Source organism: Procambarus clarkii, chromosome 14, assembly GCF_040958095.1.
Source record: "Procambarus clarkii isolate CNS0578487 chromosome 14, FALCON_Pclarkii_2.0, whole genome shotgun sequence".
In the NCBI taxonomy this organism is placed as follows: Eukaryota; Metazoa; Arthropoda; class Malacostraca; order Decapoda; family Cambaridae; genus Procambarus; species Procambarus clarkii.
In genome coordinates, this window is record NC_091163.1 from 30,354,820 (window position 1) to 30,371,562 (window position 16,743).

Genomic DNA, 16,743 nt, shown 5'->3' on the forward strand with positions numbered 1-16,743 from the left:
GTTGACAGGCCGGCCCAAAGAGCCAGAGCTCAACCCCCGCAAGCACAATTAGGCGAGTACAAATTTGTGAGTACACACACACACACTACGACGCTGGAAACTTATTTATGGATAAGATCTTGTCCCGACAGTTCAGTATTTTTTTATAATAGATTTCTCTATCGTATATCCCATCCTTGAGGCTTCTATAAACAATGCTATATACGCAGAAAGAAATATAAGCAAGCTAGTCTTACATTGTACATATAATATATAATGCATTGTTTAGTATTCACCTAATTGTGCTTGCGGGGGTTGAGCTTTGGCTCCTTGGTCCCGCCTCTCAACTGTCAATCAACTGGTGTACAGATTCCTGAGCCTACTGGGCTCTATCATATCTACATTTGAAACTGTGTATGGAGTCAGCCTCCACCACATCACTTCCTAGTGCATTCCATTTATTAACTACTCTGACACTGAAAAAAATATTTCTAATGTCTCTGTGGCTCATCTGCTGACGCTGATAAATGGTTCAGTTGACAACTCTCTCTCTGACACTTCAAACAACTTTTTGAGTCACACGTTCGAGACATTTCAGCAGTTATCAACCACTTGGAATTGACAGGGTGGACAAAGACAAACTCCTCAGAACGAGTGGGACACGAACAAGGGGATGCAGGTGGAAACTTAGTTCCCGGGCCACACTCCACGTGGCCTCACCAAGTGAGGTGATTCGATGAAACATGTACACCCAAGTTAACCACCGAGTGCTGTCGGATCTGAGATAAATATTCTCACAACTATCAAGATTTTTGTACAGTCAATGTGGTCTAGTTATTAAAGTACCAGGTATGCCAAGGTGCATAGTGCTCCTGACTGTCTGGGTTCGAATCTTTCTGGGGTGTGAAGTTTACAGTTTATTTATTTATAAAAAAAAATATATATATATATATATATATATATATATATATATATATATATATATATATATATATATATATATATATATATGTCGTACCTAGTAGCCAGAATGCACTTCTCAGCCTATTACGCAAGGCCCGATTTGCCTAATAACCCAAGTTTTCATGAATTAATTGTTTTTCGACTACCTAACCTACCTAACCTAACCTAACCTAACTTTTTCGGCTACCTAACCTAACCTAACCTATAAAGATAGGTTAGGTTAGGTTAGGTAGGGTTGGTTAGGTTCGGTCATATATCTATGGTTATTTCAACTCCAATAAAAAAAATTGACCTCATACATAATGAAATGGGTAGCTTTATCATTTCATAAGAAAAAAATTAGAGGAAATATATTAATTCATGAAAACTTGGCTTATTAGGCAAATCGGGCCTTGCATAGTAGGCCGAGAAGTGCATTCTGGCTACTAGGTACGACATATATATATATATATATATATATATATATATATATATATATATATATATATATATATATATATATATATATATATATATATATATATATATATGTATACATATGAGTCACTTCTGGGGTGTGAGTTTTCAGTCGCATATAGTCCTGGGGACCATTCACGCTTGTTCACACACACACATATATATATATATATATATATATATATATATATATATATATTGTGACGATAATCTCCTTCAAGAGATTGAGCCTGCTCTTCCCTCCACAATTACGTCGTTGAAATTATATAAAACTACTATGGAAGAAATGTCCAACAACGACAACAACACCAGCAAGGTTTGCCAGAGCACAAAACGTTGTAGCCACACACCTGTTCGGACTCAAACCGCCAAACTACCTGTTGATCGCTACCGGCTCCGCTGATTGGTCGCCGGTCTGGCTGCACCTGCACTCGCCCCCCCCATACTACTTGATGTCTGGGGTCGCCACGACCTCAGACCTCAGAATGTTCAGTGCTTTCGTGGTTACCACTCCTCCCGGCTAGACGTTAGCGTGTACTGAGAGAGGTGGTAGCTTAAAGCCAATATTCCAGCACCTTCCCTTTATTTTTTGTTGCACTTCTTGTTATTTTATCTTAACGTAAGTTTTCATTGTGTCATTTAATTATTCTTATTATTTTGATTGATTGATTTTATTATACAAATTTGTTTGTCCATTTTTTCATGTTTTGATTTATTTAACGTAATTAAAATTTCATTGTTAAAGTTTACTTGTGTTTTGTGTGTCTTCTCCTTACCTTACCACAGACGAAGTTCCAGTTTTTTCTATTTTTTTTATAACTATGTGACGAGGCCATACCCCTAGCCTTAGACAGCCGAACACCCACGCGTTACCGTCACAATATATATATATATATATATATATATATATATATATATATATATATATATATATATATATATATATATATATATATATATATATATATATATATATGCATATCACGAAAATAAACACGTGATTAAAAATGTGACAATGTCAGACCACGGAGGATAAATGAAACAGGAATTTCCTTAAGTACTTTCGTATATTAATACATCTTCAGAAGGAGTCTTTTTCGTTTTGGTAGGGACGCGAGTCCTAATTTCCTCGGCGTCACCCCTTTTATATGAAAGGAACCGTCGGAAACTCCTGAAGATGTATTAATATACGAAAGCACTTAATGAAGTTCCTGTTTCATTTTTCCTCCGTGGTCTGACATTGTCATATATATATTGTGACGATAATCTCTTTAAAGAGAGATTGAGCCTGCTCTTCCCTTCAAAGTACGTAACAACAACAGATAATATAGAAAATATATCCAGCAAGTATCTCCAAAACGTTTTGCCCAGAGAGCAAAACGTATCCAGCACACCGGCACACCTGCTCGCCACCGCCACCGTAAACCGGCAAACTGCTTGTCCATTGCCTGCCTGTCGCTGATTGGCTGGTGTCCCGTCGCACCTGTCCTCCACCCTCCGCCACAAGTTGATGTCTGGACTGCAGAGGCCCAGAATCGTCAGAATATCCCAGTGCTCCTTGCAGTTGACATCTCTCATTGGTAGACTAAGCCTTGGCTTTCGTGTACTAAGGGAGGTGGCAGCTCGAAGCCAATATTCCGGCATCATTATTATTTATTTTGCTATAACTCACTTGTCTTAACGTAACTTTTCATTTGCCAGTGATTATTCTTATTATTTTGTTTGTTGACTTGTCTTTTATATTTTATACTTAATTTTATTCATGTCTTGCTTCTCTAACGTAATTAAAATTTCATTGTTAAATTTACTTGTGTTTTGTGTGTCTTCCCATTACTTTACCACAGACGAAAGTTCCAGCTTTTTTGTCTTTTTTTCTTTAATGTGACGAGGCCCTGCCCCTAGCTTTTGAAACAGCCGAACACCAACGCTTTACCGTCAAAATATATATTAGTATATTTTGGTAGCAGTCTTTCCTATAGACATATATTATTAAATATGACCGAAAAAGTAAGATTAATAATTCTAACACGAATTTTCTCAATATTTCTTATGTTTCTTTTCACTGTCGACGGTAATTGAAAAATCAATTCTCCAAAATTCATTTTTATTTCTAGTCTGACGCGACACGGGCGCGTTTCGTAAAACTTATTACATTTTTAAAGACTTTAGTTTACACACACACAACTATAAGCTGCAAACACTAAACAGAGTTTAAACAGCTTTCATTTTATACCTGGATTTGGGTGAGGTGATATGTTAAAACAGTTTTGGATGAGATGAAAAGAAACTTTCAACACAAGACAGAACACGAAACTTCCTTTTTTTTTTTTTTTTTTTTTTTTTTTTTTGCTTTATTGTGTATTTAAAGGTTACAAAACATACAAGACAAATGTCTAAAGGTTATGGATCTCTTGAAGCTCTTCCACTTCCGGAAAGGAACCGAGGACGCAGCAAGCATTTCCCCTCTGGATCGCCACTGAGGCGCTGAAACAAATAAATATAGATATATATACAGTATATAATATATATATATATATATATATATATATATATATATATATATATATATATATATATATATATATTTTATTAAATATGACCGAAAAAGTAAGATTAATAATTCTAACACGAATTTTCTCAATCTTTCGTACATTATGCTTCACTGTTGGAGGTAAATCAAAAATCACTTCTCCAAAATTCATTTTTATTTCTAGTCTGACGCGACACGGGCGCGTTTCGTAAAACTTATTACATTTTCAAAGACTTCACAAATACACAACTGATTAGAACTTGCGTTTCCCTGATTTTATATCTACATTTGAGTGAGGTGGGAAGGGTGATGTGGCATTACATTTGAGTAAGGTGGGAAGGATGATGTGGCATTAGAGGATATTAATAGGGTATTAAAAGTATCAACACAAGACAGAACACGAAACAATGGATATTGAATAGAAGTGTTTGTAGAAAGCCTATTGGTCCATATTTCTTGATGCTTCTATATTGGAGCGGAGTCTTGAGGTGGGTAGAATATAGTTGTGCAATAATTGGCTGTTGATTGCTGGTGTTGACTTCTTGATGTGTAGTGCCTCGCAAACGTCGAGCCGCCTGCTATCGCTGTATCTATCGATGATTTCTGTGTTGTTTACTAGGATTTCTCTGGCGATGGTTTGGTTATGGGAAGAGATTATATGTTCCTTAATGGAGCCCTGTTGTTTATGCATCGTTAAACCCCTAGAAAGAGATGTTGTTGTCTTGCCTATATACTGGGTTTTTTGGAGCTTACAGTCCCCAAGTGGGCATTTGAAGGCATAGACGACGTTAGTCTCTTTTAAAGCGTTCTGTTTCGTGTCTGGAGAGTTTCTCATGAGTAGGCTGGCCGTTTTTCTGGTTTTATAGTAAATCGTCAGTTGTATCCTCTGATTTTTGTCTGTAGGGATAACGTTTCTATTAACAATATCTTTCAGGACCCTTTCCTCTGTTTTATGAGCTGTGGAAAAGAAGTTCCTGTAAAATAGTCTAATAGGGGGTATAGGTGTTGTGTTAGTTGTCTCTTCGGAGGTTGCATGGCTTTTCACTTTCCTTCTTATGATGTCTTCGATGAAACCATTGGAGAAGCCGTTATTGACTAGAACCTGCCTTACCCTACAGAGTTCTTCGTCGACTTGCTTCCATTCTGAGCTGTGGCTGAGAGCACGGTCGACGTATGCGTTAACAACACTCCTGGAACATAGGAATGTGCCTAAATGCCAACAGCGACTGCCCTGACAGGTACAAGAGGAGTGTTGTTAACGCATACGTCGACCGTGCTCTCAGCCACAGCTCAGAATGGAAGCAAGTCTACGAAGAACTCTGTAGGGTAAGGCAGGTTCTAGTCAATAACGGCTTCTCCAATGGTTTCATCGAAGACATCATAAGAAGGAAAGTGAAAAGCCATGCAACCTCCGAAGAGACAACTAACACAACACCTATACCCCCTATTAGACTATTTTACAGGAACTTCTTTTCCACAGCTCATAAAACAGAGGAAAGGGTCCTGAAAGATATTGTTAATAGAAACGTTATCCCTACAGACAAAAATCAGAGGATACAACTGACGATTTACTATAAAACCAGAAAAACGGCCAGCCTACTCATGAGAAACTCTCCAGACACGAAACAGAACGCTTTAAAAGAGACTAACGTCGTCTATGCCTTCAAATGCCCACATGGGGACTGTAAGCTCCAAAAAACCCAGTATATAGGCAAGACAACAACATCTCTTTCTAGGCGTTTAACGATGCATAAACAACAGGGCTCCATTAAGGAACATATAATCTCTTCCCATAACCAAACCATCGCCAGAGAAATCCTAGTAAACAACACAGAAATCATCGATAGATACAGCGATAGCAGGCGGCTCGACGTTTGCGAGGCACTACACATCAAGAAGTCAACACCAGCAATCAACAGCCAATTATTGCACAACTATATTCTACCCACCTCAAGACTCCGCTCCAATATAGAAGCATCAAGAAATATGGACCAATAGGCTTTCTACAAACACTTCTATTCAATATCCATTGTTTCGTGTTCTGTCTTGTGTTGATACTTTTAATACCCTATTAATATCCTCTAATGCCACATCATCCTTCCCACCTTACTCAAATGTAATGCCACATCACCCTTCCCACCTCACTCAAATGTAGATATAAAATCAGGGAAACGCAAGTTCTAATCAGTTGTGTATTTGTGAAGTCTTTGAAAATGTAATAAGTTTTACGAAACGCGCCCGTGTCGCGTCAGACTAGAAATAAAAATGAATTTTGGAGAAGTGATTTTTGATTTACCTCCAACAGTGAAGCATAATGTACGAAAGATTGAGAAAATTCGTGTTAGAATTATTAATCTTACTTTTTCGGTCATATTTAATAAAATATGTCTACAGGAAAGACTGCTACCAAAATATACTAATATATATATATATATATATATATATATATATATATATATATATATATATATATATATATAATGTCGTACCTAATAGCCAGAACGCACTTCTCTGCCTACTATGCAAGGCCCGATTTGCCTAATAAGCCAAGTTTTCACGAATTAATTGTTTTTCGACTACCTAACCTACCTAACCAAACCTAACCTAACTTTTTCGGCTACCTAACCTAACCTAACCTAAAAAGATAGGTTAGGTTAGGTTAGGTAGGGTTGGTTAGGTTTGGTCATATATCTACGTTAATTTTAACTCCAATAAAAAAATATTGACCTCATACATAATGAAATGGGTAGCTTTATCATCTCATAAGAAAAACAATTGAGAAAATATAATAATTCAGGAAAACTTGGCTATATATATATATATATATATATATATATATATATATATATGGCTTGTTCGCATATATATATATATATATATATATATATATATATATATATATATATATTATTAAATATGACTGAAAAAGTAAGATTTATAATTCTAACACGAATTTTCTCAATCTTTCGTACATTACGCTTCACTGTTGGAGGTAAATCAAAAATCAATTCTCCAAAATTCATTTTTATTTCTAGTCTGACGCGACACGGGCGCGTTTCGTAAAACTTATTACATTTTCAAAGACTTTAGTTCACAAATACACAACTGAATAGAACTTACGTATCTCCGATTTTATATCTACATTTGAGTGAGGTGGAAGGGGTGATGTGGCATTAACACAAGACAGAACAAAATGTGGTATTAATAGGGTATTAATTTCATCAACACAAGACAGAACAAGAGTATTAATAGGGTATTAATTTCATCAACACAAGACAGAACACGAAGCAATGGATATTGAATAGAAGTGTTTGTAGAAAGCCTATTGGTCCATATTTCTTGATGCTTCTATATTGGAGCGGAGTCTTGAGGTGGGTAGAATATAGTTGTGCAATAATTGGCTGTTGATTGCTGGTGTTGACTTCTTGATGTGTAGTGCCTCGCAAACGTCAAGCCGCCTGCTATCGCTGTATCTATCGATGATTTCTGTGTTGTTTACTAGGATTTCTCTGGCGATGGTTTGGTTGTGGGAAGAGATTATATGTTCCTTAATGGAGCCCTGTTGCTTATGCATCGTTAAACGCCTAGAAAGAGATGTTGTTGTCTTGCCTATATACTGGGTTTTTTGGAGCTTACAGTCCCCATGTGGGCATTTGAAGGCATAGACGACGTTAGTCTCTTTTAAAGCTTTCTGTTTTGTGTCTGGAGAGTTTCTCATGAGTAGGCTGGCCGTTTTTCTGGTTTTATAGTAAATCGTCAGTTGTATCCTCTGATTTTTGTCTGTATGGATAACGTTTCTATTAACAATATCTTTCAGGACCCTTTCCTCCGTTTTATGAGCTGTGGAAAAGAAGTTCCTGTAAAATAGTCTAATAGGGGGTATAGGTGTTGTGTTAGTTGTCTCTTCAGAGGTTGCATGGCTTTTCACTTTCCTTCTTATGATGTCTTCGACGAAACCATTGGAGAAGCCGTTATTGACTAGGACCTGCCTTACCATACAGAGTTCTTCGTCGACTTGCTTCCATTCTGAGCTGTGGCTGAGAGCACGGTCGACATATGCGTTAACAACACTCCTCTTGTACCTGTCTGGGCAGTCGCTGTTGGCATTTAGGCACATTCCTATGTTTGTTTCCTTAGTGTAGACTGCAGTGTGGAAACCTCCGCCCTTTTCCATGACTGTTACATCTAGAAAGGGCAGCTTCCCATCCTTTTCCGTCTCGTAAGTGAAACGCAGCACGGAACTCTGCTCAAAGTTTTGAGCAGAGTTCCGTGCTGCGTTTCACTTACGAGATGGAAAAGGATGGGAAGCTGCCCTTTCTAGATGTAACAGTCATGGAAAAGGGCGGAAGTTTCCACACTGCAGTCTACACTAAGGAAACAAACATAGGAATGTGCCTAAATGCCAACAGCGACTGCCCAGACAGGAACAAGAGGAGTGTTGTTAACGCATATGTCGACCGTGCTCTCAGCCACAGCTCAGAATGGAAGCAAGTCGACGAAGAACTCTGTTGGGTAAGGCAGGTCCTAGTCAATAACGGCTTCTCCAATGGTTTCGTCGAAGACATCATAAGAAGGAAAGTGAAAAGCCATGCAACCTCTGAAGAGACAACTAACACAACACCTATACCCCTTATTAGACTATTTTACAGGAACTTCTTTTCCACAGCTCATAAAACGGAGGAAAGGGTCCTGAAAGATATTGTTAATAGAAACGTTATCCATACAGACAAAAATCAGAGGATACAACTGACGATTTACTATAAAACCAGAAAAACGGCCAGCCTACTCATGAGAAACTCTCCAGACACAAAACAGAACGCTTTAAAAGAGACTAACGTCGTCTATGCCTTCAAATGCCCACTTGGGGACTGTAAGCTCCAAAAAACCCAGTATATAGGCAAGACAACAACATCTCTTTCTAGGCGTTTAACGATGCATAAGCAACAGGGCTCCATTAAGGAACATATAATCTCTTCCCACAACCAAACCATCGCCAGAGAAATCCTAGTAAACAACACAGAAATCATCGATAGATACAGCGATAGCAGGCGGCTTGACATTTGCGAGGCACTACACATCAAGAAGTCAACACCAGCAATCAACAGCCAATTATTGCACAACTATATTCTACCCACCTCAAGACTCCGCTCCAATATAGAAACATCAAGAAATATGGACCAATAGGCTTTCTACAAACACTTCTATTCAATATCCATTGCTTCGTGTTCTGTCTTGTGTTGATGAAATTAATACCCTATTAATACCACATTTTGTTCTGTCTTGTGTTAATGCCACATCACCCCTTCCACCTCACTCAAATGTAGATATAAAATGGAGATACGTAAGTTCTATTCAGTTGTGTATTTGTGAACTAAAGTCTTTGAAAATGTAATAAGTTTTACGAAACGCGCCCGTGTCGCGTCAGACTAGAAATAAAAATGAATTTTGGAGAATTGATTTTTGATTTACCTCCAACAGTGAAGCGTAATGTACGAAAGATTGAGAAAATTCGTGTTAGAATTATTAATCTTACTTTTTCGGTCATATTTAATAATATATGTCTACAGGAAAGACTGTTACCAAAATATACTAATATATATATATATATATATATATATATATATATATATATATATATATATATATATATATATATATATATATATATATATATATATATATATATATATATATATATATATATATATATTGTTGAATATGACCAAAAAAGTAAGATTAATAATTCTAACACGAATCTTCTCAATATTTCTTAGTTTTTTCTTTACTGTCGGTGGTAATAAAAATAAAAATTCTCCAAAATTCATTTTATTGTCTGACGCCTGACAGCGTTTTTTAATACGTATTACATTTTCAAAAACTTAATTTACACACAAATTCTTCGTACATATATTCTATTGGATGAGGTGACATGGTAAAAAAGTTTTGGGTGACGTGACAAACACAAGACAGAACACGAAATAATGGGTATAAATTGGATAAGTGAATATATGAATGGAAGTAACTACAGAAGGTCTATTGGCCCATGCTTTCTCTTGCTACTTAAATATTGGTTCGGGGTCTTGAAGTAGGTAGAATTTAGTTGTGCATTAATTGGCTGTTGATTCCTGGTGTTGACTTTTTGATGTGTAGTGCCTCGCTTACGTCATGCTGCCTGCTATCGCCGTACCTATCAATCATTTCTGTGTTGTTTGTTAAGATTTTTCTGCTGATGGTCTGGTTGTGAGAAGAGATTATGTGTTCCTTGATGGCTCCCTGTTGCTTATGCATTGTTAGTCGTTTAGAACGAGACGTTGTTGTCTTGCCTATGTACTGAGTTCTTTGGGGCTTACAGTCCCCAAGTGGGTATTTAAAGACATAGACGATGTTGGTCTCCTTCAGAACGTTCTGCTTGGTGTCTGGCGAGTTTTTCATGAGTAGATTGGCCGTTTTTTTTGGTTTTATAATAAATTATCAATTGTATTTTCTGATTTTTCTATGTAGGGATAACGTTCCTAACAACATTATCTTTCAAGACCCTTTCCTCCGTTTTATGAGCCGTCAAAAAGAAGTTCCTGTAAAATAGTCTAATTGGGAGTACAAGTGTTTTGTTGGTTGACTCTTCAGAAGTTGCCTTGCGTTTTACCTTTCTTTTTATGATGACTACAACGAAACCATATGAGAAGCCGGGGTTGACTAAGACTGGCCTTACCCTTCAGAGTTCTTCATCAACTTTTTTCCATCCTGAGCTGTGGCTTAGAGCACGGTCGACGTAAGCATTGACAACACTCCTCTTGTACCTGTCTGGGCAGTTACTATTGGCATTGAGGCACATTCCTATGTTTGTTTCTTTGGTGTAGACTGCAGTATGGAATCCTCCGCTCCTTTCCGTGACTGTTACATCCAGAAAGGGCAGCTTCCCATTGTTCTCCATCTCGTAAGTGAAACTCAACACAGAATTCTGCTCAAATGCCTCCTTCAGCTGCTGCAGACATCTGGCATCAGGTACCTGTGTAAAAATGTCGTCAACATACCTGCAGTATATGGCGGGTTTCAAGCCCATGTCAACTAAGACCCTCTGCTCGATGGTGCCCATGTAGAAGTTCACAAACAGGACACCTAGGGGAGAACCAATGGCGACCCCATCTACTTAATTATACATGTGCCCATCCGGGCTCACGAAGGGTGCGTCTTTAGTGCAGTCCTGGAGTAGTTTCCTCAGTATGCTTTCTGGCATATCAAGAGGAGTGCAAGCCAGGTCATGATACACTCTGTCTGCTATCATCCCGATTGTCTCGACCACAGGTACGTTGGGAAATAGTGACTCCACATCCAACGAGGCTCTTATCCCCGTGGCCCGTGCTCCGCGCAGTAAGTCGAGAAATTCCTTGGGAGACTTCAAGGTGAAAGTACAGGGTACGTAAGGAGTCAGCAGCCCATTGAGTCGCTTATCCAGTCTGTATGTAGGTGTGGGTATCTGGCTGACGATTGGCCCGCAGAGGATTTCCTGGTTTGTGTGTCTTGACATTTCCATAAGCATACCCAGGTTTGTATTCTCCAACAACTTTTGGCAGGTGTAGTCCGGATTTCTTTGCGTTCACAGTTTCGATCAATCTGTTTACCTTCATTTTCAATTCAGGTGTAGTGTCCTTCGTTACCCTTTGGAATTTAGTTTGGTCAGAGAGTATGAGGTTCATTTTTGCCAGATATTCGTCTTTTTTAAGAATGACGTATATGGGCGACTTGTCACCTCTCCTAATGACTATATCCTTGTCTTACGAAGGCTCTTAGCTGCCGCTTTGAGTTCGGGGGACAGTATGGTGCTTCTGTAGTTACCTCGAAACTTTCCTCCTTCTGCAATAAGTTCTGCTTACAAGGTTTCTTTAGTGGTTACCTTCTTTTGCTTCTCGAGGTCAAATATATCGTCCAATAGGATCTCCAACTCCACTTTCCGTGCCATCTCACTCGGTCTAGACATAACGTGACAGTTTATACCCAGATTCATGAAAGTAATTTGGTCCTCAGTGAGGTTGATTCCAGCAAGGTTTAAGAAGCCATCTCTGGGTCGTGGAATCGCCATAGGTCCTCCAAATAATGTTGTCAGTTTCTTGATGATCCTGGATCTTGATGAACCAGGATCATCAAGATCCTGGTTGAGGGGGATCCTGGTGATTCACCCCCCCCCCCCTTATATTTCTCCCACGCCAGCTGTAAGTGTCATATCCACTTTACCCGAACGTTCTCTGCGTTCCAGGAAACAATTTGGCATATGTGGGAGCATTAGGTGTTCTCGCGTTGGCGAGAAATTAGCAAAATAAGAGTGTTTTGGCCAGTGGCTTAGACCCTTTAGGACGCCAAGATGGCGCTGGACCCTACGTTTTCCCGCCAAGACGTTATGACGTCAGTGGCACCAGATTGGTCAAGACTGGTGACGTGGCACAGGGAGCCAATGAGAAACGCCCCTGGCAAGTATGACGTCACGAGTGCTGGGAGGTCCAGATGGCGCATCCCGTGGCGCCAAGGAGTTTGACACGACACGTCAAGGAGTTCGGACGTGCGATCGAGGGTCCTATCAGTTCGGACATGCGATCGAGGGTCTTGACATTTTTTGCCCCGCTCCGGTGGATTTACGCATCACCTGTAGTCTGCAAGCACCCTTTGAGGTCTTCCTGTATTCCGTTAGTCGGACAGAAGAAGGAATAGACGAGAAACGAGCAACAAGTGCTCCAGTGACAGGTGCTGTGCAAGTAGTGAAGTCTGAGCAGTGACGTCCGGGATGACTGTGCAGTTTCACCAGTTTGGTGATGACGTAGCGGCTGGGACTATGCACCGTGAGGCAGGAGAAGGACGAATTAGCTGGGAATATGAACGACTGCAGCCAAGAGAAAGGACTGCAGACGTAATTGTGAGGAGAAGTCGACGGCCAGGAGACCAACTCCAACCCTTCAAGAGGCTGTGGAGGAGCACGGAACCTGCAGAGGGAAGAGCACGGAACCTGCAGAGGGAAGAGCACGGAGAAGACGAATTTTTGGGTGTTGATTGGGTTCCTGGAGAGAGCATCAGTGTGTGTGTGTGGGGGTGTTCCCTACAACGAGTCGAGAGCCGGGACCAGGAGCTTCATTCAGGTAATTCAGTTTTCCCTCCCATTCCCCATTAGTTAGCTATTTAGCCAGAGTATCTTCTAAGTCGTTAGCAGAGCTCACCAATGTCTATGTCATAGCAAAGCACAGTTGTGAAGGGAGATTCTATAGAGAGCTCTCATGAGATATATATCGTGTGTGAGTACACCTGTGATTTATCGAAGAGATTACTGTGACGAGGACATTCAATTCGTGTGTCATTTATATTATAAGTTTGTGCCAGAGAATATGTATATATAAATGTACCATTTATTAGTGTAGGGCTGTGTGCCCAGTATTGCCACATTATTATAAATGTTGATGAAGTGATCTATATATATGCTGGAGTTATTGAATAGTATATTCATGTGTTTATTGCCAGTATAGTGATTTACTGTGTTTATTGCCAGTATAGTGATTTACTGTGTTCATTACCAGTATAGTGATTAACTGTGTTTATTGCCAGTATAGTGATTTACTGTGTTTATTGCCAGTATAATGATTTACTGTGTTTATTGCCAGTATAGTGATTAACTGTGTTCAAGCCAGTACTGTGATTTACCGTGAATTTGAATGGATAATAGGCGCTTCACGCCAAGACAGTGAGTACAGTGAGCGAGTTGCCAAACGTTCGGTGACACTAAAATTTGGAACGTGGGAATATGCCATGACTGTGGGGGAATGTTGCCATCACGTAGTGTTCCAGATTTAAGAAGAGGGAGTGACAGCTGCTCCTGTACTTCTTTGCCTTGTTGCTGATCCAGAGTTATAATACTTAAATCTTTTAAGTAAAATACAAAACCACATTCGTGTTTGTATTATTCCTCTATTACTTTGTTGCTATTGAGTCCATTGAAAAGAGAGTGATCGAGACATATACTTTCCTGATACCAATTTGAGAAGCGTTCTATTGGGCCATTATATATCACTACTTTATTACTGTTCCACTGAGGTGTTACTGGACACGGGAAACACCAGTTGGCGACTTTTTAGTTAGCATTAGAGCCCTCTGTCGGGGCGGCCACATGATCAAGAGAGTAGATCGTGTTCCCACTCGTCTTCAGGCTACGAGGCTGGCCGGAGGTACACTGGGAGGCTCTCCAAGTGAACAGTGGCACCTTGAGGATTGAGTGAAGACCCGCAGGGCTACAGTAAGTAAGAGTTATCACTACTAGTATTTGGTGGTGACTGGTAGGAGAGACAGACACCTTGACCTTGGCGATCTTGCCAGGATTTAGGTACGATTAGCGATTACCCCAAAAATATGTATTTATATATATATATATATATATATATATATATATATATATATATATATATATATATATATATATATTAGTATATTTTGGTAGCAGTCTTTCCTGTAGACATATATTATTAAATATGACCGAAAAAGTAAGATTAATAATTCTAACACGAATTTTCTCAATCTTTCGTACATTTCTTTTCACTGTTGGTGGTAATTCAAAAATCAATTCTCCAAAATTCAATTTTATTTCTAGTCTGACGCGACACTTGAGCGCGTTTCGTAAAACTTATTACATTTTCAAAGACTTTAGTTTACACATACACAACTGAATAGAACTTACACATCTCCAATTTGTTTATATCTACATTTGAGTGAGGTGGATGGGGTGAGGTGGCATTAATAGGGTATTAATTTCATCAACACAAGACAGAACACGAAACATTAGGTATTGAATGGAAGTGATTGTAGAAAGCCTATTGGTCCATATTTCTTGATGCTTCTATATTGGAGCGGAGTCTTGAGGTGGGCAGAATATAGTTGTGCATTAATTGGCTGTTGATTGCTGGTGTTGAATTTTTAATGTGTAGTGCCTCGCAAACGTCAAGCCGCCTGCTATCGCTGTATCTATCGATGATTTCTGTGTTGTTTACTAGGATTTCTCTGGCGATGGTTTGGTTGTGGGAAGAGATTATATGTTCCTTAATGGAGCCCTGTTGCTTATGCATCGTTAAACGCCTAGAAAGAGATGTTGTTGTCTTGCCTATATACTGGGATTTTTTGAGCTTACTGTCCCCAAGAGGGCATTTGAAGGCATAGACGACGGTGGTCTCTTTTAAAGCGTTCTGCTTTGTGTCTGGAGAGTGTTTCTCATGAGTAGGCTGGCCGTTTTTCTGGTTTTATAGTATATCGTCAGTTGTATCCTCTGATTTTTGTCTGTAGGGATAATGTTTCTATTAACAATATCTTTCAGGACCCTTTCCTCCGTTTTATGAGCTGTGGAAAAGAAGTTCCTGTAAAATAGTCTAATAGGGGGTATAGGTGTTGTGTTGGTTGTCTCTTCAGAGGTTGCATGGCGTTTCACTTTCCTTCTTATGTCTTCGACGAAACCATTGGAGAAGCCGTTGTTGACTAGGACCTGCCTTACCCTATAGAGTTCTTCGTCGACTTGCTTCCATTCTGAGCTGTGGCTGAGAGCACGGTCGACATATGCGTTAACAACACTCCTTTTGTACCTGTCTGGGCAGTCACTGTTGGCATTTAGGCACATTCCTATGTTCGTTTCCTTAGTGTAGACTGCAGTGTGGAAACCTCCGCTCTTTTCCATGACTGTTACGTCTAGAAAGGGCAGCTTCCCATTCTTTTCCATCTCGTAAGTGAAACGCAGCACGGAACTCTGCTCAAACGCCTCCTTCAGCTCCTGCAGATCATAAGAAGGAAAGTGAAACACCATGCAACCTCTGAAGAGACAACTAACACAACACCTATACCCCCTATTAGACTATTTTACAGGAACTTCTTTTCCACTGCTCATAAAATGGAGGAAAGGCTCCTGAAAGATATTGTTAATAGAAACGTTATCCCTACAGACAAAAATTAGAGGATACAACTGACGATTTACTATAAAACCAGAAAAACGGGCAGCCTACTCATGAGAAACCCTCCAGACACAAAGCAGAACGTATTAAAAGAGACCAACGTCGTCTATGCCTTCAAATGCCCTCTTGGGGACTGTAAGCTCCAAAAAAAACAGTATATAGGCAAGACAACAACATCTCTTTCAAAGCGTTTAACGATGCATAAGCAATAGGGCTCCATTAAGGAACATATAATCTCTTCCCACAACCAAACCATCGCCAGAGAAATCCTAGTAAACAACACAGAAATCATCGATAGATACAGCGATAGCAGGCGGCTTGACGTTTGCGAGGCACTACACATTAAAAAGTCAACACCAGCAATCAACAGCCAATTAATGCACAACTATATTCTACCCACCTCAAGACTCCGCTCCAATATAGAAGCATCAAGAAATATGGACCAATAGGCTTTCTACAATCACTTCCATTCAATACCCATTGTTTCGTGTTCTGTCTTGTGTTGATGAAATTAATACCCTATTAATGCCACCTCACCCCATCCACCTCACTCAAATGTAGATATAAACAAATCGGAGATGTGTAAGTTCTATTCAGTTGTGTATGTGTAAACTAAAGTCTTTGAAAATGTAATAAGTTTTACGAAACGCGCTCAAGTGTCGCGTCAGACTAGAAATAAAAAATGAATTTTGGAGAATTGATTTTCGAATTACCACCAACAGTGGAAAGAAATGTACGAAAGATTGAGAAAATTTGTGTTAGAATTATTAATCTTACTTTTTCGGTCATATTTAATAATATATGTCTTCAGGAAAGACTGCTACCAAAATATACTAATATATATATATATATATA